Raw genomic sequence first — 23,379 nt, forward strand, 5'->3', positions numbered from 1 at the left:
AGTCGCCATTCTTATGAGGGTTTATACTTTAGCTTGTTTCATATGGAGAGGCTGTTGTCAGAAATGGTAACAATAAAAGTCACCCAAAATCTCTAACCTTGAGTTACTTTCCAGGCAGAGGAACATACAAAAGCTTTCCTTCCCATTCATCTTCACTACAACAGTCACCATATACAAAAAAAAAAAAAAAAAAAAAGTAAATCCCAGACATACGACCTTCCCAAAAAGTCAAGGAGGGAGCAGGGAAAAAAGGGAGCTATCAATAACAAACAGTCAATGAGGAAAGTACAGAAGAATATTCTCCCAAGAGGAGAAATCTAGTATCAGCTCAAAACCCTGCAGCTGAACTGCATCCAACTGTGAATCTTTCTGATTCTACACGGTAAGTAATGAGGCCACTTGCTGCCTTGGTGGAGAGCTCTTTAGACAACAAATTCATGGGGCTACGGAAACCGCAGTGTGTATACAGCAATGCTGACGTTCTCCTTCATTCAGTACTGAGCAAACACTGCCCTTCTCTACCCTTTTGGAGAGCAATAAGCACCACACAGCACTGAGACCATTTCAGTACCGATAAAGAGCACTTAATCTGCATAAGAAGTCACAACACATTGTAGAGGAGAAAAGCCGCAGGGCTTGGACTTGGCATGAACAAGCAAGGGGAACTGTGTGCTTCACCCCAAGGTTCAAAACTTGTTTAACGGGCTGGCTCCACAGTGCATGCAACTGAGGACAGGGGCAAGGTTGTATCTCCACACATCTCAAAATCTGCTAACCCCAAAAAGGGGAAGTCAGAAAGACTTTGCATTGTCTAGACTTCTTCTGGAGTCAGTGGAGAAAGACTGTCATGTCTAACGTGCACTATATCCTAAGACAGAAGTCTAAGCCAAAGGGGATGAACTGCATTTGGAGGTACCTTTCTACTTCCAACAACTACAGGGGGAATATAAAAACCTGACCAGTCAGCTTTCGTTAGCTAAAGCTAAGATTAATCCTTTTTTTCCTGAAAACACTTCAGTGAACCTAAGTTTGCCTTGGATCTCTCAGCATCTGAAATCTGCATATATAAGCAGGGATGCTACAAGATCCCATCACAATACACACTGCTTTCGGTCGACTGGGACTGAAATACCATGCAAAAGAGATAGTCTTCAACAGCATATGGCATAATAAAGATTTAATTTCAAGTATAAATTCTAAATATTGATATAATAAAAAAGCCCTATATTCCTGATGTTGTTTTTGGCAACCAAATCTGTCTTGTAAACACACTGATTTAAAGAAAGTCACCATGCAGCCCATCATTATTGAGCACAGAGACAACAGCATACCAAAACACCAGAATGGAACAAGTCATTCCTGATCCTGGTGGAGAAAAGGGAGAGAAGCTACAACTTCAGCAACTGACGCAGCATAACACAAAATATAGCATTTACTGAGTATTTCACCTTTTAAGGACTCCCAATCATTCAGCTGGTTGCGGTGTTAGTTCACCACCCGGCCTGATGCTGATTAAAAATTCCTATCCCAACACAGTTCCTCTCATCTAGCTCCTATGGCATATTTGTGTTTTACAGCAGACCTTGGTGTCAACAGTTAATAGCGGTTATCCTTTCTTCTAACAGAGGGAAGGACCTGACCTGAACAAGACAGGAGAATGGAGTTATCTTATTTCCACATCAGCTGCTTCAGATGAAAGGATAGGTTTGCAGGAGGGAAAAAAAACTCATGCACCCCCAAATTCTTAGTTTTTTAAAAGGACCCCTCAGGGACTGGTCTTTCTGTTGTCACATTGGCTTCTCTTTAAAAAGAGGCACAAGACAAAATTCCCTCCAGAGTCCAGCAGAGCTCTGCCCACCCCCTTCCGGCAGGGCTGGCAAAGAGCCGCATATCTCACAGTTGATTCAGTTCCACCAGTTCAGTCCAACTACTGCCTTTGCTGGAGGAAACACAGGCACAATTGTGCTCCCACCGAAGTCACTAAGAGACGAGTGGGAGCTCCCCATGCTCCTGCTAAACCACCATAGATATCAAACCATGAACTTGCACAGTTACTGTTCGCTTAAAGTAAGCATCACCCCAGTTTATAAATTGTGGAAGAGATTACTCATCACGCAAATGTGGATCTCAGTGCTATCACTGTCCTTGACTAAATCATAAACAAATTGCTTTTTAAGAGGTGGAAGCAAAATAATGCAGTTTATTGAGATGGGTAATATCAGGGCAGAGACTGTTTTAGTGTGTGTGTGTTTGCACAGCATCTACCTCAGTGGCCCTCCAGCCTGTTTGCATAAAGTCAGCACTTCTCTAGTTATAACAATAACTAATAAAATAGACAAAAAACAGAGTGGGAAAGTCTTAGCACATCCATTTTACAGATGAGGAACTGAGGGCCAGGGAAGTCAGAACGCCTGCCCAGGGCTATCCTATAAGTGCATGGGGTCTGCCCTGAGATCTGCTGTCCAGTCTTAGTTCAGTGCCTAGCTCACAAGGGTATCTTTCTTCTCCAAAGTAATTTCCCATTTCTATTTTCTTATATACTATGAAAAATGGCTTGAAAATTAACTCTGAATTTTCATGTTGAAAGTAGTCTCGGACAATGTCTATTTTGAGTTCCAGTTCTGGTAGTTTCCTCCACTCACTACCAAAGTTCCTTGCGCAAAGGATTTTATATCTACTGACTTGTTAACTTTTGCAAAACGCTTTACTATTTTGAACCACCTGTGGCAAGAGAAAATGTGCCATGATTCAGGCAGGACACGTATTACATATTCAAATTCATTAGCACTATCAGCCTTCTCAATCTCTTATGTTTGATTAAGTCTCATCTCCTAAAAACTGATTAAATCTAGTCAGCCCTTTTAAATTATTCCTCATTGGTCCAGTGGTGCTAAATGTTTCTAACTGTGACAGTAATCTAGTTTTAAACAAACCTTTAGCAAGGTAGTAATCTCTCTGATAGATTCACCAGAAGCAGTAAGAGCAATGAAAGTCATGTACATTAATACTTGCACCAGCAACAGATGGGCCACGCAGGACTGCAGGAGACCCGCAAACAGACAAGCCGAGCATGAGAACAACATGGGAGTATTTCAACAAATTTTGCTCTGGATTCCCAGATGTCCGTAAGACAAGGCCTAAATGCCAAATGTTAAAAGGAAGAAGGCACACCAGAAATACAGCCATTAGTGGTAAGATACAAAGCCTGCCATTTAGGGGCTGCTGCTCTAGCAGCAACCAAAATTTACTATATGCACATGTCAGTTTAAGCTGGATTACTTGTGAATGTGCAACTCTGGGGAAAAAAAAAAGTTTTTTTTTTTTTTTTTAACTTATTTCTTCAAAGAGCATGCAAGAACCGAGTTGTCTTGTTACCACAAAAAATTATTCCCTCCACAATCACTAGCATGGCAGTGGGAGAACGCTTACTCCACCACTGCTGACAATGCAGTTTACGGATAAGAGAGTGACAGTTTGACATTACCTGAGGACCTCGGACCCTGAATTAATTTTTAGAAACATGACCTTTCTTTGGCAGGTGAGTTTGCATCCACTTGCACTGAGCTGTTAGTACAAATGGAAGAACTCCTGCCTCTACTTTCCCTATACACAACATGGTCTCCCCTAGAATAGGATCATCTTGTCAAATTAATGAGAACCAAATGGCTCTTTTTAAGTCACTGTTCTCCAACTCATGTAGGGCCACTCAAACTTCTAAGTAGCCCCACAACAAACATCAGAAATATAGAGAAAGTTTCAGTGCAGGGTCAAGCAGGAAGGATAAATGTGAGAGAAACCTCTTGAAAAACAAATGTTCTCCACTGGTCAAATTAAGAGTGACTTCCCAGCAAAGCAAGCTACCGATACAGAGAGCGCTCTTTTCCAAAGGTAGACCCAAACACCACTTTTCTGGCTTGACCTATTTGTAATACATATACACACAAAAGTACACTCAAAGATGGTTTTTTTTTTCCCCAAAGGTTGATGCTCCTCACCAACTGGGGAGTCTTCTGGAAAAAATTATTAGTAGGTCACAGGAGACTGCTCCATCTTGCTCAGCTGAGCTTTCTGTCTTCCAAAGGCAAACAGCCTTTTCAGCCATAGCAGTAACACGATGCAGGCAATCACCAGTCATGTTGAATTGCCATCAAAGCACTGACATTTAGTAAATTAAGAGCCCTATGCCATCAGCTGTGCTCAGGGCCTGTTTCAAACTGGGGATGTTCCATTACATTTTTCAAAGGAGCTTCATCTTTTCAACCTGGAAAATTGCAAGCGATTGCATTCAGCAAGTAAATAATAGAAAACTCATACATGCTGGGGAATAAGAATGAGAAGCCTAGAAAGCATTAAATAAAGACAAGGATCTAGCAATGATAATAGCAGAGGAAAACTCAATACAGACATATAGGATAACCTGCCGTGCACAGAAATGCTGCAGTCCAGAACAGCACTAGATTAATTTATAAATATGGTTTATATTGCCTACCACATATAATTCTGGGGACTGCAGCAGCAGTAGGAACTTTTCCGCCCTGAAAAGCAGGTTTCTGCACAGGAGTCTGGATGGCCAAATTCTGTGCAAGCAATAGCATTTCATCTAATGCCCATAGTCTTTCCTGTGAGGACAGAGGACATAGCCAAGTTCTCATGTTGAAAAACCTATCTTGAATCTGGAGATAAACACCAGAACTATATCGAAAATTGGATATAGTGCTTGCAAGCTCCCCAGCCTAACATGCTCAAGGCTCCGAAGTTCTGGAGTTCTCAAGACTTAAGGATGCTCTAGTGCCCCGGCCCAGGGATCTGAAAGCCACCAGTTCACATATGAAGGACCTCTCAAACATGGAAACATTCAGGCAGCGCAGCAATGTCAGAACATCTGCAAAGTATGAATTTCTCTTTCACACTGGAAATGACTGAAGAAAAGCAAATTTGCTTACAGAACATTCTAATGGGCATGTTTAAAACATGTTTCTCTTAAAATCAAGTCTTCTGCTGAAGAAGCTTCAGAGATCAATTTTCACAGCCTAGCAAACTAATAAAGATATGAAAGACTCCTTCAGCCTTTATTAGACCTCTTCTGGATGAGTTTAATCATTTACTCGCTGACTGTCAAGCTCAGCAGGTTCTTACACTCCACAGGGTTGGACTTCTTGCCTGAACACCAGCAATGATTTTTTTGTCAGAATATGCAACACAGCACACTACTCAGACATCATGGCCACCTCCAGAAACACGTAGTCTGGATTTAAGCCAATTTAAGTATTCTACATGACAAAGGCATAAGAGGTGATTCCTTTCCTTGAATAAACCCTGTGGTCCAATTTATTGTACTGGCTTTCCTGTGAACGGCACACAAACCAAAGCACTTTGTATCATGGCTGAGCCAAGCCCTGAATGACAACTAGACAGCCAAACATTATTTCTGATACCCTGTATCCTGCAGCTCTCAGTTCATAAAAACTTTCCTGAATAAAGCGTAGTGATTGTTTCTGGCAAGAAGACTTAAAAATAAGTAATAAATAAAAACACACACCCACCCCACCGTTTGACCTCTCTGGCACACCTGACATACTACAGTAACAGGAGCAATGTAAAATTTCGAAGTCAAACGGATCCATGATCTTCAAATTTCAGTGTGACGTTACAAGTTTCAGTCAAACCAGGCACAACAAGCCAATCACATCCTCACCACCCTCTCCTGCTGTCAAGGCGCTTATGGCAATGCTTCTTGACCGGTCCATGACAGATAAGTGCAAAACCCCAGGCTCGAGTTCCTTGTTACAGATGCGCTGGTTTGTTTATTAGCCTCTAATTTGTTTATTCTCCTTTTCTACACTGCAACTCAAAAGGGACTGTCAAGACAGAAAATCCAATCTAAACAGATTCCCTAAATACACTTATCCGAGGGCAGGTCCAGTGGTTATTTGCAGATGGCAGCCGGCACCTGCGGCCTTCAGCGAGGCACTTGCCACCGCTGATGGAGGAGGACAGCTGGCCGGGCTGGCACAACGTGTCCCCTTTGATCGATGAAGTGATCCAAGTGTCACAGGCTCGTAGGCTGTCAGCAACGGTCTGCGCTTCCTCCGAGCGAGAGCACACACAGCAAAGTGCCGGCGCTTGAGCGAGGCCGGGCCACGCGGAGAGCCATATCCCCCCGCGCGCGCCCTCTTCCTTCCCAAAGAGTCCCAGGGCCTTTCTAACGGGAAAGGGGTGTAGGACACTGCAGGACAAAACTACTGAGAATGTCATTCTTTTTTGCATTAAAACTTCAGCCATTTTTATGGATAAACGAGTCATAAAACATTTTCTTCAGGGTATTTAATTCATCAGCTAGCTGGACAGCAAATATGCTAGGATGTTAATTTAACAGAATTATTCCTCTCTCAATAAGGTGAATGTTAGATGAAGATCATTAGGCAGCCTGGCAACCTTGTCATCCTCCTTCTGCCAGAGAAACCCACAACGCGGAGTAGCTGCTAAAGAGGCTCTGGCAATTTGAAGAGTCAGTCTTCTCTGAGCAGAGACTTCTGCTTTCATGTTTCCTGCATTTTTGGAGCCAGTTTGGGTTTGTATTTTAACCTGCAATTTAATTTTTTTTAAATCTCTTAGAATACTGAAGCTATGATTTTAGAAGTCGGACATCCACCTGAAAATCCCTCAATATACTGGCAGCAAAACCAGCCTTATGCCTAAATGCTAAATGTATGTCACATCACAGCCAGGAACCCTATTTTTGGTCATATAAACTCCATAGCACATCATCAAGTAAAATAACTATCACAAAATCTGTTACTGTTTTTCCCCCCAGGAAGTGCAATTACTTGTAAATAAGTCCTGACCTTACAAATAAACTAAAAGAGGCAGAAGGAGTTTAAGAAATGGGCTAGTTTTCAGCAGTCATGTGTGATTGAAAGGTGCATTCCTCTTTGAAAAACCAATGAGGTGCCACAACTACTTCAGATTTTCACTTTGAAAACTCCCTATCTTGAAAAGCGACACATGGCAAACAAAAGCCTAAAGAGAAGAGAACAGACACTCCAAAATTAGGCACCTAGAGCCTCTTGTTTTATTACCAGGCACGTGTACTCTGAAAATCAGCTAAATTAAAAAACAAACAAACAAAAAAAATTAAAAGCCATCCAAGTTGTTTTTAATAAAAGAACTACCTGAACTGCTGTATTTTGTTTTTTTCCAGAAACTACCAAACAAAGCTAAATTGTTAATGAAATTGTGATAATATCACAGTGTATTGTTGGTATTTTGCTTATCTTAGTAACAGTAAGCTATAGTTGTTGAAACGACCCCCCCCTAGACTTCCAGGTGGAAAGGATGGTACTTCAACTGAGTTGGGATTTCATTTCTTATGTCTCAGTTCCCTATTTCTACATGTTTCCTTTTTAAAATTTGCTAAATTCCTAGGGCAGGGATTGCCATTTACTGGGCATTTATACAGCACCTAGCACAGCAGAGCCTGCAGTACAAATACAAAATAACAGCTTGGTCTCGCAAACCATTTCCTTATATCTGGCAAATCACTATCCACCTATCTATAGTGACCACAAGAAAATACTAAAAAATTAGTAGGAATGCCAGTCAGTCTATTGTAAGGCAAAAGAGGAAAAAATATAGATATATATTTAGAATACCCAGTTAGTGTGTGGGGAAGGGGTCAAAGAATAGGTATAAAGTTACTCAATTTTCTTGCCTTTTTTTTTTTTTTGTAGTTGTTCAAATCTACATAGGTTCTCAGCTCACTCTCATTCAGTGTCAGAGTGCTTTCTAAATGAACATAGAACAACATGACTAACATCTGGATTGTTATTCATCTATATTCTTCCCCAACATTAAGAATTCTTCTGTTTAATGTAGCAGAGCTGAAGCCAATATAGTTCCCTTGTGTTTACTTATCTTCATGAAGAAGCTATTGAAGCTTCTCAACACTCTCATCCCTCTGGGTCCCAAGCAGGCTGACATGCATCTCTCGCTTTTCTATCTCATTTTCGTTCAGTTGGGCCTGCATTATGTTGTTATTGTTTCACTTCTGAGCCCATGACTGTTCAAAGCCTGCTTCTTCCATGTGGATAGGGCTTTTGTAGAAAAGATAATAAAATTTATTCAGCAGCTCTTAAAAGTCTCCTCACATAGGACGACATGTGGGGAAAATAGTCTTTCAAAGCTTTGAAGCTTCTTTCCAAAACATCTGTTCATGTTTCAAGGAGTTTATAGCCCAGTTCCCAGAGCTCGTATCAATAGGTTGAAGACTCTTTCAGAGCTCCAATATAGCTATTTTCAAACATCTCCCAACAAACACACAGGCTTGCGTTTAAACACAAAATGTAATACTTCTTCCACTCTCCATGTTTCCATGGCTCTGTATCCAGTTCTTATGGCCATTTTCCCCAAAGAACCTATAATGACTTTTGAGTAACAGAGGTTTGGATTTCTTCAGTATTAAAGATTTCAGTTCAGAAGTTGAGGACCAACTTGCATGTCAGAAAACAAATCAGAAGCGTGTAACTGGAAATATTAGTCATCAATATAATCACTCTAATATTCCTGATTCACCGCTAGTTGTAAAGATGGAAATTTATAAGGCTTATAAGAACATTCCAGATCTTCAAAACCATGTAAGAGCTGGACTTGAACAACTAAAGGGTTCATCAAATAAAATACTTTGGACAGTGACCAATACTGAATGACCTGGGACAAGTATAACATGAATAGACGCAACAAGTATAACACAACAAGAATATAGCGATACTTTCCCAGAACAGGCTCCGTTAGCAGCCCTAGGACTTCCTGAGCAAGTGGAGGTTCTCTTTGTGTTTAAGAGCCATCAACAGATTTTCCCATATCCATGTTCTCAACCCATGTAAACTTTCAACAATCAGATTATCCTCTACAAAGACTTCCACAAACAGGTGCTGTGTGAAGAATAATCTCCTTTTGCTTATTTTGAAGGTCACTGGCTGCTTTTATATGATGCTTCCTGATTCTTTTATTGTAAAGGACAATAAACAGTTATTCCCTACGTTTTTTTTTCCTCATGTGACTCATGATTGGCAGACCTTAACCATAATTCCCCTACCCAGTCATCTTTTTTTCCAACCTCTTTTCCATGTCCTAAGTTGTTCAGCTATTCCATCTTTTTCTTTAAACCTGAAGATATTATCATTTGCCTGGCAAACAGTGGCGTATGTCATGGACTTGAAATCTGACTTCTCATTGATCAGAAGAAATATGCAGCTATAGTATATCTGTAGGATGACTTGCTTATTTAACTTGATAAACTCTTGAACAGGGGCGGCAAAAAAAAACTATACATAGATTCTTCTGGATCACACCAAAATGCCAAAAGTCTAAATCACAAGGGGAACTCTGCCTCAAGGACTGAGTAGTCCAACATTTTAAGGCAGACAACCAGCTCCTTTCCCGCGTGCCACAGTTTCCATAAAACAATTAAATCACAAAGTTAACAATAAAATGTACCTTCAGTACTGAACAGTTCTTGTATTCTGAGGGAAGCAATCCTTTGCAATATGGCACCACACTTGCAGCAATACTCATGTTAAAGTTCAGAGCAGAGGTAGCCCTAGGTTGGACCAGGGAGCTTCTCTCAGAGCTCTTCAAGAACCAGAGCCTGAGCACTGTCCTCTGTCTGTAGGCAGAGATGCGTCTATTTTCTGTTGTGCAACCAAATACATACCCGCCACACAGCAGGATGTCTGAGTTTGGACCACAGGGTAAGTTTGCACCTGCTCACACGACAGAAAAGGACCCTCCAAAAGATGATGAGAGGGAGCAGTGTGCAGACCTTGTACAGCAGTCTCTCTGAATGCTACAAATAACTACAATAACTTCTCATACCAGCATATCCCGTATTTTCCACACTAGCCCCTGCAGATTATTTCTGCTACATGAGAAATATATTCCCGGTTGTCTCTTTTTCCCCAAGGAACCTCTATGATGTAAAATAAACATGGCCTTCATACTGCTAAGCTTGACATTTCAACAGCCATGGCTTCACCAAAACAGAAAGCTGATGCCATTCTTTACAAAGGCTATGAAACAGAAGTTAAATTAAAATAGATTCTCGATTTAGCAGTCCTCTAAAGTTTTCCCCAGCATTTTCTCTAGAGCATTAGCAATCAGTGAGAAGAATTTCTCATGTGGGTAACTTCTGTTTTATCTCTGGAATGGATGAAAAGGACTAAGAGGATGATCATTGCTGGCCTGACCAAAGGAAGCAAAGAAAGGCAGGGAAGTGATTTAACTTCTGCTTATAGTTATGCCAAAGGAGGAAATACTTGGGAGGCAAAAGCCTATTTACACTGAAGGACAGTGCTGGCATAAAAACAAGTGGGTGCAAACCAGCTGTGAGTAAATATATGCTAGAAATCAGAAGATGAGGTTCTATACCAGTTCTCCAGTGGGAGTAGAGGGGGCAAAAAGCGTTAGTAGTTCTAAAATGGATTTTGATCATTTAATGAAAGGGATTATATGACATGATTGCTTATGATAGCAGGAAAATAGACTCAGTGACCCAGGAGGTCCTTTCCCAGACATATATTCTCCTGGCAAGGGGTCTGCCTGCACAATGAGTGGAAAGAACAGGTAATAAGTAGACCCTGTGTGAAATTCTGGTCTGCTGAAGAAAATGAGTTTTGCCCAGAACTGCAGGAGAGCCGTATTCTCACTCCATGTGCACTAGCTGGACACTTACAGTCTGCTACAGCTTTATAAAAGCCACCAAAATACTCTTTTCTACTCCTACAAAGATGACAGACTCGACCCAGCTGAAAAACACAGAAACACAAAACAAATTGAGTTGCTTTGGGGTCACCAATGATTTCACAGCCAGAAAGAACTCCCTTCAAAATCTTGTTTCCTACCAGAAGTGGGAGAAAAAGACAGTGGTCTGCAGCACTGATCTTCAAGAAATACAGTTTTGCCAGTCAGACCCCTGCCCCTTTAAACTTTTACTAACTATCCTGAAGCCAGGTGTTATGCAGCTCATCAAAGATGCTTCGCTACTGAATTTCTCCTGAGGAAAATTTAGGATTCTTTGGAAACAAAACAAGAACCATTATCCAAAATGTTCTCTTCAACAAGCCATATGCAATGCACATATCCTGCAATGTCCCAAATCTCATGCAAAAGCATTTGTCGTATGCACTTCTGGCCTCCTAGAATAAATGTCAGCTAGGGCCAAGAACATTTACTCATCCATATCTGAAAAGGCAGATGTCAACTCAAGTTTCCGAGGACTTCCAGCAGTCTTCATCCAGAGATGGTATCAGACACTGTGACATGTCTCACTCTCACATTTATTGGAACCCATTTCTCTCATTTTTTTTAACCTAGGTTTTTTTTTTGTTGTTTTGTTTTTTACAGACATACTTTCCCCTTACACTATGTTATGATGAGTTTACAAAATTTCATCTATTGAAATCTGCTGAGCAATCACTCAGAAAAGTCTCCATTTGCAGAGGATGCTTTGTTTCCCTGCTCCCCATTTCTAATTAAAAAGAAAAATGAATTTATGGTTTTAGTGAATAAACCTCAACTTAGCTTTAATACAAACATAGCATTATTTTCACAAAACCAAGATTTCTCTTATATTCTGTAACGACATTTTTAAAGGACTGTGTAAACCACCCAAGAAAGACATTTTCTGACTTAATCTCATGTTTTCCCACTTTTCAAAGGGAACTGTAATATTACACCATCAGCAACAAGCTAGCTTGTATTGGACATCAGAGATTTTTAAGAGCAGAACAAACCTTTAGATCATTTAATCTCATCATGTTACATGAGCCAGTTTTCCACAGATACTCCTGTATTAAGCCCATAACTTCAGTCCAACTAAAAATCTTCCAGAAAGGAAGATGAACCGAAGACATCAAAAGAAAGCAGATGTACCGTCTGGTGTGGTTTGGTACCTGGTGGTTTGATCCTATGTCATATCATCTTCCACTCTTCAAAAAAGTGTCTTTCTTTTAATTTGAATTTGTCTGGCCTTCATTTCCAGCTGTTGGTTATTCATATGCTTTTCTCCACTAAATTAAAGGCCTGTTATCTGTCACTGTAACATGCAGAGAAGAGCAAAGCCCACTTCTGCAATGTAGCCTGACAAAGAAAGATAACTTTCTCTCACCCAACTAGAGCAGATTCCAAGACTGGTGTAAAATCATTATGCTTTTAACTCAGTTACTCTGATTTACACCAGCAGGAAATATGACCCCCAGACTCTCAGAACAGTTTACAATAGGTGCTAAGGAAAATGTCATTTCTAAGAATATATATTAATAAAATGTAAATTATGACAAAGCCAATGTCTAGCACTTCTCTCATTCCTTTTTCTCACCTTTCCAATCTACGTTCATAGTAAAGAAACAAACACCCATTCTCTCATTTATTCTCTCTACAAAATTTCTGCTCTTCTTCACAGGTGTAGTCAGCTGCAGTGGTTCTACCCGAATGATGACAACACGATGAAGATAAAATGACTATAAAGCAATTCAAGAAAGTACAGGAATGCTCTTTTGTCTTTTTTTAAAGCTACAACATCTCATCCCTTTGCTTAGTCTCCAATCACCATGACTTGCAAACTGTATTCTCTTAAAAGCAAAGTGAGTTTTCTCCCTGCTGCCTATATAGACCATTTCTGCTTTAAAGAGGGGAGATTCACACAGTCATCATGTCTTCCAGTACTCCTCACATCACTGTCTTCCATTTAGAAAACTCCTGCCACATACACAGCCCTCCAGGCTGTGCTGGTGGGATGGTTTCAAACATAAATCTGCTCCTTCTCTGTACAGTCATGCCCTGTACCTTGAGTGTTTTTTTTTAAAGACAGAAGAAATCAGGAAGGTTATTTAAATTGCATTGCACATAAGCCAGTTCCCCTCTCCCCCTTTTTTTCCTCTTTTTTAACTGGCCTCCCTGTCCTAGATGCTCAGCTGAGTTTTGGAGAAAGGTTGTGAACTTTTGTCTTTAAGAGATGATACCGACTTCCTATGAAGGTGCAAGGTTTAACTAACCGTGGGCAAATCCCCCACATACTAACACAGAGAAAAGGGAGAACACAAGCAAGTCTTATTTGGGGGACGCTTTAGAAAAAGTAAGAGCCAGAATACAACTTTGAAAGATGAACAGCAGCCTGAAGAAAGCCATCCTAGCGTCACGGAGACCAGAAACATCGGGACAATTCAGCTCTCTGCGTGACTGGCTCATACCTGCTTTGCTCCCAGAAGGATAACTTAAATTGACCCTGTCTTTTCCCCAGGGCCTCCAGTGAGAATAGGCCAAGACTGAGCATACCAAAACGGTGACATTCTTTTGGCAATATCTCCAGTTCTTATATTTTGTCTTCCATTTGAATTCAAGCACAGTTTGTCTTGTGGCAAATGTGGGTATGTGGCAGGAGATTTGAAAAAGAGAGAGGTGGTAAGGAATAAGACTTTTCAGTTATTCAGAATAACTGACCCCAAAAATGGCTAATATTTGACACTGTGTTGGATACTTTACAATTATGATTTTTTATAACTGAATTTCTTTTTTTATTTATAACATTCCAGATTACTTCAAAAAGATTTTTTTTTTGGGGGGGGGGGGGGGGTTGGTGCTGGATACTGCCCTTATCACTCCTCTACAGAAGCCTATTTCTGTTTCCAGGCCCTGTCAAAAACGTTCCACCCCCAGAGGTAGGGAAGTTCACATCACACACATAAGACTAGCTCCGAAAATCACCAAAGTGGAATGCCATCACTCAAAATGCAAAGAAAGGCTGCAGCTATGCTTTCACATCAGCTAGATCTTTTACCTCATCCCTCAAATAATACTCTGCTGCTCTGAACCCTCATTGCAGCAGACTGGCACTCTCGCTTCTCTGAACAGAAGTCAAGAGTTTCTACACAGTTTCATTCAAGAGTCTGGCAGACAACAGTAATAAAAAGATGCGTGTTGTATGCACAAACAGATGCCGTTAAAATTTTGACATACAGCCAGAAAAGTGGCATCATTATCATTAAAAATACTTTATAATCTTGATTTCTTATAACTGAATTTCTTTTCTATTTATAACATTCTGGATTATTTCGGAAAGATTTTTTTTTTTATGTGGCATAGCTGTCAGCAATAGGTCAAACCTAGATTTTATGACCCCGGTCTCTTTCTGCCCTCTATTTCTTTTTAGGAGTCCCATATATCTTAACGGAAAGTAAAGAAATGGAAGGCATGTATGGCTATACAGTGCAGCTACTTGAAGTAATTCACATGGCCTATCCAAAAGTATAGCAGAGAAATGGTATAAATAAGAGAAAGATCAAATCTTCCCTCCTAACTTTCCCTTACCAAGAGAGTCAAGCCCATCTTCAAACATTTTAAACACCCAAGGGAGGCAGAGGGTGCATTTTTGTTCCTGCAGTCCAGCCAAGGTCCACCTCAGAAAAAAAGATGCAAAGATGAAGAAACCCTCTTTAATTTACTCTCTGTGGTGTCTGCTTGTTTTTTGCACTTCTTTCAGCTTGGACAATGTGAACGAAGTGAGGTCAATTTTCAGTGGTGTAGGAGCTTTTGGTCTTCAGCAAGTAGCCACAGTCAGTGACTGCAGAAACATTTTAAAATGAGCATTAATAATGGGGGAACTTCTAAGAACTGCAGGCTTTATAGAACCGAATTGCACCAGCTCAGGTTGGATGCCTGCATGCAGGATGGTCGGAGGTGAGCATGAGACTTTTCACGCTGCATGTGGGACTACAACCTGGGATAGATAGAGAAGTTAAGTACTGCAGTGCAGCAAACATCAGTGCATTAATACTGCTCACTGCAACAGGAACGAACAATTGCAAAGAGCCTTTTTCAAGCTGTGTGGAAGCTTTCTAATATTCTGTGTGTGTGCACAAGCTGACCTGCTTGCATTTCAGTGGGAGTTTTGTGCTGACTGTAAGTCACACACAAGAGTTAAGACTATGAAGAAATGCACTAGAGCTGTTTTACAAAGGCAGCCAACAGAGAGACATTCTTTTGTTAATATAGTCGTTACATGAAAAAGATGTCAAAAGCTAGCTTTTACGCCAGCTGAAACTTTGTTTTGGGGAAAAGGCTCTTTGAAAGTTGCAATCACTCTGGCTGCGATGAAATCAAGCTGTTAGACATGAAGAATTATTTTAGTTTCTTTCTTTCCTTCACACAAAACCAAACTATTTGCTTCCTAAAATACAAGGATTCCATCCGTCCATCAGCCAGCAGATGTGTAGTCCACCTACTACACGCCGTCCTCACAAAGGCACTGAGCAGAACGTCAGCTTCCATCCAAAGCTCCATCCCGAAATAACTTCCCTGGCAGATTCCCAGCAAGAATTCCCTTTTCAACACCCAGTGCCCTCTCCAATTCCCCATTTCCTTCCCAAATATTCCCCTTCTACAATCCCAGTTCCCAATAAAGTTACTGCCTCAAATATCACTCCCCTAGGAGACCAATCTTACACTGAGAGCTTTTAATTCCAAGCTCACCTAAAATGTTTTGATAATGGAAAAGCATCTATGACAGGATTATTTTATACCCGAGTGAAATGCACGGGGAGATACGGCCAGACTAACCCAAGCATAACTTATCTTTAAGCCAGTGTGACAATCAGAAGTAACAGCTCAATCAGAATCCCCTGTGGTTCCTCCATTAATAAGACACTTTGCCTACAGCAGACATAGAAAATTGTGTCTGGGTTTGTATGGCATTTCATATTAGCGGTGGGAGCAACACTGAAGGTCAGAGCAAGAGCATTGTGTCTGCCTAAAGTTTCATCCATAGTACCGGAAGATAAAGCCAGGAAGTTAGTTCAGAAGTAAAAGCGTAAAGCAAGCAAGCTGCAGAAGATAGAAGAGATGTCTTGAGATACTGGAGCAGACTTTCTAAGCAGTGTGAGGCGTATACACCTATAAACTACCTCACATATCACTCACAGCTGTTTGAACTCAGATTCTCTTTCCTCCCCATTAAATTATATTTCTCTCCCACAGATGAGAGTTGTAGGGAGTTTTCTGTGCGAGCCAGCCAGAAGCAGACTAAGATGAGTGGGGAGAGATTAATTGAAAACTGACTAAGAGGAGAATGCCCAAGATAGCAAGAAGCAGCTCTGGAGGCAAAACAGGGAAGACAAACTGTGCCCACAAAGCAAATGTAGGGAGCTGGGTGGCAAGTGTCTCATCTAAAATCACTGAGGCTTGGAATTGCAGAGATGTCCTAGTGAAGGAAGCAATGAGACTCATTTTTTACTTACACCAGTCTTTCTTCCTGTGAGACTGGTTCCATTCCCCTGCAGTCTCTGGCTTTGCTAGCTTTGAAAGAAGTTTCTCTGGGCTTCATTTCTTGTCCATAAAATGAGGGTAACGATGTCATGCCTAACACATAGGGTCTTCATCCGAGGAGTACATTAACTGTTGTGACAAACTAAAGATCATTCATACAAGCATGGAAGATACCAAGGCTGTCACAGGCAAGACTAGACTTTCAGGAGGCAGTTCTGATTTTAGGATCTTCAGAAGAAATTAAGTCTTTTGATACTGAGAAGGGAGCACTTCTTTCTTTTCTCTTCTTCTGACTAAGGAAGTGAAATGATTCAGATCTGTGCCAAGAGCACGGTTCTCACATGTTAGAAATAAAATACTTAAATACCATTATCGGACAACATTTCCATCCTAATTTCTCAAGTATCTTGTTTTCCAGCATAGGTCATGGGCTATGTCAGCTGCATCAGGTCATGTACCAGGAGATAAGCCACGGTGCTAGGTCACTGTAAGCAGAAACTGCAGCCCTGCAGGGACTTTTTTGTGCAGCCAGCCAGAGCAGGTTCTGAATCCAGGCAGAAGCTGCCAGGCAGGTTATTTACATTCAGGGACTGGTCGCTGTGCCTCCTGCCCCCCGCAGATATTCTGCCTCCTCTCACTCGCCAAAGGTGTGCAGTGAATCCAGCGCAGACAGAACCAGCCATGCTCCGACTCTCTCTGCAGAGAGATTTGATCTACGTGGACTGCAAGGCAATGCCGCTTTGCGCGGCCCCAAAGTGAACAGCAACCTTGCACTCCTCTTCCCTCGTGATGAACTGCAGCAGCAGAATCGTGGCTTGCACCTGAATTGCCTTCTCAGTTGCTAACCCTAACCTTAGCTGTCTTCCATGAACATTATGAATTGTTCCCATCTAGGTTTTGCTGAGTTTGGTTTCTCATATTGATAGATTTTGATAAAACACCGTGGTAATATCAAATACTTTCCAAGACTGCAGAGGCATGTGAACTTAAAGATTTAGGGGAAAAGGCCTATTGCAAATGCATATTGACACTGGAATCAATTTTGTCAGCAACTGGTACCTTAACTGGTGACACTCAACTTAAAACCAGTCTCCTCCACAAAACCAAAAGCAGAATCAGGACACAATCTAATATACAATATGACACGCTAGGAACCCTAGTCAGATGACAGCATTACTTAAGAGAAACCAGGTAAAAGCACAAGGGGTCCTTCAAAGCTGCAGAAGGATCTTGCAGAATGACATACAGGTGACTGTATGGGAAAAGAGCTTCTCTTTCCAGACAATTTAATAGAAAGCCCAAATTTTACTTCCCTGAATGCTTTGCCAGAATGCAAGACAGAGCCTCAGTTCAGCTTTGCAAGGCCAAGTGTCCACAGCTCAAAACACACACAGCCCAGCTCGCAATTGTGGGAAGTCAAGAGGAGCGTTGTTCATTTACCATGCAAGCCCATTAGCCAGACATGCAACTATTCTAGAATCATGAGCTGTAATAGGACTGTTGCTAATTAATAATAATTGCATATCCAAGCCGATACAGCAGGATCATCACTGCAGCATTGAGAGAAGTCTCAAGAGGGACTGTCTTTCCAGTACTTTTGAGGATAACAACATCTCTCTCTGATTTACAACCAGCAGCTTTTGCAACTTTTTCTTTAAAAAGTGCTGAAGAGCTCACAGTGAGAAAATTGCAGCTCAGCAAGTTTAGTATTTGTACAGGACCAGCTTGAATCCTGCCCTGCCCACCTCAGAGCAGGGGAAAATCAGCTCCCAAACACGTGCTTACTTTTTAACAGGGCATATGGACGAAGACATGGTGGTACAGGGTAACAAATTAGGATTTCTCCCACCTAGTACCTGCTGGTGTTTTAAAGAAATGCGCTCATGTCCCACACTAGAAAGCCCACGCAAATTCTGGTTTTAACAGAGGGATGCTTATAAAAGGAGAGCTGGTGATAGAATGATAGTGTTAGAAATAAAAGTCTCCTAGTTATTTACTACTTCTGCTAATTAGCTTCTTCCTTTGAGGAATGAAAAAAAAACAAAAACAAAAACAAACAAACAAAAAAAACAAACTTCATCATGGGTACCACATGCCTAATAAATAAGAACACGCAATGCCCAGTGCCCCTCTCGATTCTTTAACACCGTTCCTCCAATTTAACACAGCGGCATCCTCACACACCATTTGAACCAACTCATAGGAATCTTTACAGGAGATAATTCTCCTCTTTTAAAAAGGGAAGTGAATTAAACTCTGAACTCTAATCATGTTAATAGCCCTGCCTGAAACTATAGATCACTGAAGTAGCATTTTGTATGTGCCCATATATTACTGATACTGTATCCTTTTGCAGATGATTCCTTCCCCTTAAACACATATTTAATAGATTTGCACCCGCTCTTCTTTTTAAATACACTGGCTCGCACTGTCAGCTTTCCTAATGCTCTAGGCACTGACTTCGAGTTTCATAATCAATTATATTATTTTGCTTCTTGGTAGTAACTTGATTACAGCTTTTGGGGTGTGACAGGCATTTGTGAACATTTCTGCCTGTCTTCATCTGAAATTGCTAATCTTCTTTCATTCCCTCCTCCCCACAAAACCTGTGCAAAATTGATAAAATAACATCAATAAATCAAGGCACTTGCATTTTCCCTGAAGCGACTATATTTCAGGTTTCTTCACTGAAACACAAACAAGGACATAGTTCATCTAGCTCAACAGCCTGACCAAAACAAGTAGAAAATGACGATGATGTTTTGTGGCATTTATTGCCAGTTTCATTAATATGACTGACCGTTTTTTCCTGTACAAGCTGTCTCTTCTAGATCACCCTATCTCTGCAATAAGCACCACACTCCTAACATTTAGTAACAATTTATTACTCAGCAATTGCTATGACTGAGCCCATATCATCAAAAACAAAACTGTAAGCTTCAAGCAAAAAGATTTAATTCGCATTTGATTCTCACAAGCTGGGAAGCCTTGTTGACCACCCTGTACGTTACACTGTGTTGCTGAAAGGCAGTATATGCTGTAAACTGGTCATTAGCAGCATCAGAAAAATAAAGTTCAAACAAAGCTTTCCGCTTTCCTCCCAGTGACGGCAGAAGTTTTAACGACAGCAAATGCAGCAGGTGAGAGATGCGTTAATCAACTTCTAATACAAGCCATAGAAAGGCGTGTAGCCATCCCTGAACCTAGCTGATCAACCACATGTTTTTTAGGGATACTTTAACCCACTTACTATCTCTCCAGATGTTTGTGGAGATGTAAGTGGAATACAGCTGATCACATTCACTCAGTTTGCTTTCAGGGCATATCTTTTTTCCTAGGATAAGTCACCAGTTTCTCTCTTCTTCAAACCCACATTAATACAAAATGTTCCCAAGGATGGCACAGGGATCGTACAAGCATTCTGTTATCAAACATTGCGTGAATTTTCTTCTTTGATTCTCCCCTCACCCATCATTTTGGGGAAGATAAAATACCTCATACATTTACACGCATTCAGGCCTTGGAAGCTTAGAGCAGGTGAACTATAATTCAGAAGAAAGGTTTCTGTGAAATGGATAATTCACTAAATTGTTTCTCCTAATTGCTAACGGATCCAGTTTTATCTGGACAAACTCAAAGTGTTGTTGTACTGTTTTTTAAAGTACCTGATTCAAGACATTCAAAACTAACTTGTGATTTCCAGTTGCACAGAGCGTTCCTCTTCCCCTTGAGATAGCCGAGGGTAATCCATTTTAGACAGCGTGCAGTCACATCGCTTGATCAGCTAATTTCAGTTGGACAACCCCATTAAGGTATTTCATAAAAACTGTACCTGCAAACATGATGCAATACACTAATTCACAACAGCACAACAAAAAGAGGCTGTATCTGAGCCAAAATCACGTGGAACAGAATAATGAAAGAATTTTCAACCTTAAGCCAACTTTTGAATTGAGAGAAAAACACCTGTCCAGAAGTCATATTTAACCTTTATCAATGATTTATCACATAGTAGGAAAAAATACCGAGAAGCCATCTGGTAGAAGGAACTGTTACTGTGCAAAACCCTCATCAGGCACATGGATTTATGCAGAAGAGCTGTTAATCTCTTCCAGGAGCTACAAAGCCCAAACACTCGCACAGGGAGTTCAAAAAAGGTGAAGAAGCAGAATGCAGATGAACCAAAAATTTCTTTGGAAAGAGGAAAAAAAAATTCCTAGAAAGAAGAATTCTTTCTTGTCCATTTAATTCATTCCTTCTCCCTGACATTCGTATCTCTGTCACAAATTAGCTGCTATTTTCTTTTCGCCTGAGATGAAACCTCTGCTAGTCGATAAGTGCACAATCGCTGTGAATTACTGAATCACGTAATTTATTTTCTTTTTGGTGCACTATTTTCACACGAATTGCTTTTAACTAAGTTAAAAGAAATAAGTTTTATGATACCAAAGCAGCAACAGTCTGTTTTGCTCTAGCAGGTTCCATGTACTGAGCTAATAAAGATATTCACAAATTCAACACTAGAAGTGATTTTAAAATTAAAATTAGCATTCCCAACTTAAAGCTACATAAATGAAGCTTACATGTTGATTTTGCTCCCGGATGGGTATTCATCACCGAGAAGCAGCAGCAGATTTGAGCTGTCTTACAGAGCTGCTGTGAAGGCTATCTGCAGAGGGTGAATTGTGGCAGAAAAGAAGAGCGACTTCACATTCTGCTATTCTCTAACACCATCTACTTGTTGATGGCTCCTTTTAAACTGAAAAAGTTTTACCACTTTTCGTAAGGCCCAAGAGTGAGGAATGGGGGGGGGAGGGGGGCAAACAAAACAGTGGTGAAAAACATTATTGCAAAAAGTTAAATCTCCACATTTCTATTTCACACTGTTACAGTCTGTGAAACAAAGAACAATTCAATATTTCAAAGTAAGCGGATAACCATCCCCAGAGGTCTCATGGGCAACATTACTTAATCGGCAGCTTTATATCCTGGGGGAAAAGGAGAGAGCAGAGAAACAACTTTTTCATAAACAAGGGACTTAAAAGCCTAAGAAAAAAAGTTTCAGGAAAGTGCCAAAATTTAGGCACTTATATCATACAATCACAGACAGTTTTAGGGACCAGGCAACCAGCTTTGCTAAATAAACAAGGTCTTGAAAAGTCTAAGACTAATAATTTAATGCATTATTAGCAAAATCTGCATTCCACTGGCAGAGCCATAAAGCTCAGCTAGAGATAACACACGATGCTCTAATTGCACAGGCTCTTCAGAGCTGACCCACAAAAGCAGGAGCACTGACTGGCAGATGCGATAAAAGTTTCTGACTGGTTCTGGGGGGAACAAGCCACTGATTTGTATTTGGAAACTATTCAAAACTGTTCCAAGAGTCACACAGAATAAACGGCCTTTTGCTCAGCTGCCAGCAGACCAGCCTGAAAGCTCAACGAAGCGCCTTCAGACAGAAACAAAACACCGCTGTGTTTCTACCTACTACACACTGCAATGATAATTCCCCTCTCCTAACACAGAGGATCTTGGCGCCAGAGAACTACAACGCATTTGGAAGCGCAAAGGCCCACAGCTCCTGCCTTGCACTGAAATCCTTGTTCACTTTTATAGACTAACTTCAGAGCAGAACGCAGACTCCAGCACCATGTGTAGGACCCTGGTAACCACGCTGTGGTCACACGGCACAGTCCTGGATGCCTGCATCACTCGACAGCTTCAATTTTTGAAGCACTATATCCAGGGCACGTCACATGGCCAATTTAAGACCAGAATCTCTAGAACTAACTCCTATTAGTGCACGTCTGCTAGGATGAGAGAGTTCAAGGTGCCTCCAAACGTTAATGAGGGAAATCAAAAGACGGATCCTTCCACATCCAACAAACGTATTGGTTTTCCCACAGAAAAGGAGATTTTAAAAGTCGATTAGACAAAGGCTTTGTCAGTTTAAGTCTGTCAAGCTGTTTCTGTCAGCAACATGCTTCAGATAGGCTTATTTCTCCACAGAACCAAGCACCAATCTTTCCAGTTAAGAGATCATCCTTCACCACAGCACTGTTCAGGAGCTCCCTTGGAAATGTAACCATCAAGTGCAGGGTCTCACCTCTGCATCCAGAATTCAGGATCACAGAAAGCTTAGTTATCCAATAAAATGCTACCTATGAGTCAACACAAACAGCTTTCTCGTGGTGGAAAACCAGATACAGGGCAATTCTCGTCTTTATTCATACATGCTAGCCTGACTTCAGTGATATCAAACACTTCACCTTTCCTGCTTTTCCCTGCAATGCATACCATATCATTACCCCCTGAGAGGCCACTTTACACTTTGCTCTCCTGCCTCTCTGTTCCTGCTTTGTTGTATAAAGTCATATGGAAAATAATACCTAAGTGGCTCTGCATCCTGCAGGGAAGTTACTTAAAACATCACTCCGTTTTTCTGAAAATATTCATGCCACTGCAAACAAAAAAAGTCAGTCCATTACAGCTCAAACTTGACAGTTTTTTCATCATGAAAACCGTAAATTAAGCAAAAAACATTTATTTATTCAAATGCATGGGTTTACTTACCACCAGAAAACTTCTGACAGTTGCAAAGATGACAGCAACCTGTGAGATCTGCTCTGCATCACCCTTGCAGTTGTCTTGTTATTTCGGGGACCCTAAAGGTACCTCCTGAAAAAAAAAATACTACTAATAATAATAATCAAACCACTCTGTCTTAAGTAGAAGCTCCTGAAGACGACCTGCAGCTGGAAAATACACTTCGAACATATTCAATACTAATTCAGAAAGCCCTTCTCCCCATGTTGTTCAGATGACAGGTTGCAGACTTAAAAACACCAGATTTAAACACCAACCTGAAAACTCTGCTCTTGAATAATGAAACCCAGCAGTTGCATTTGAGATGTTAGAGTTCCTCTGGTACTAAAACACTGACAGTAGCAAGGCAGACAGGTTCACAGAAGCTTCCTCACAGCCACTGAGTCTTGCAGAACAGCATTTTACCTTCGATGCAAAGGTGGAAGCAATACAGCCTTTTCTCACACAGCTACTATC

General features: G+C 40.9%; 1 protein-coding gene across 12 annotated transcripts in view; it reads right to left on the reverse strand.

The window, feature by feature from the left end:
• The window catches only part of SGCD (sarcoglycan delta), a 400,728-nt gene that overhangs the window by 282,133 nt on the left and 95,216 nt on the right, over positions 1-23,379 (reverse strand). For 10 of the 12 annotated variants that reach the window (XR_010885637.1, XM_067304856.1, XM_013953712.2 and 7 more), the window contains one exon: positions 22,891-22,995. The exons of the other annotated variants lie outside the window; for them this stretch is intronic. The gene's annotated coding sequence lies outside the window, so the exon portion shown is untranslated. The remainder of the gene's footprint in view (positions 1-22,890; positions 22,996-23,379) is intronic. 12 annotated transcript variants of the gene reach the window in all.

Source organism: Apteryx mantelli, chromosome 14 (assembly GCF_036417845.1).
Source record: "Apteryx mantelli isolate bAptMan1 chromosome 14, bAptMan1.hap1, whole genome shotgun sequence".
In the NCBI taxonomy this organism is placed as follows: Eukaryota; Metazoa; Chordata; class Aves; order Apterygiformes; family Apterygidae; genus Apteryx; species Apteryx mantelli.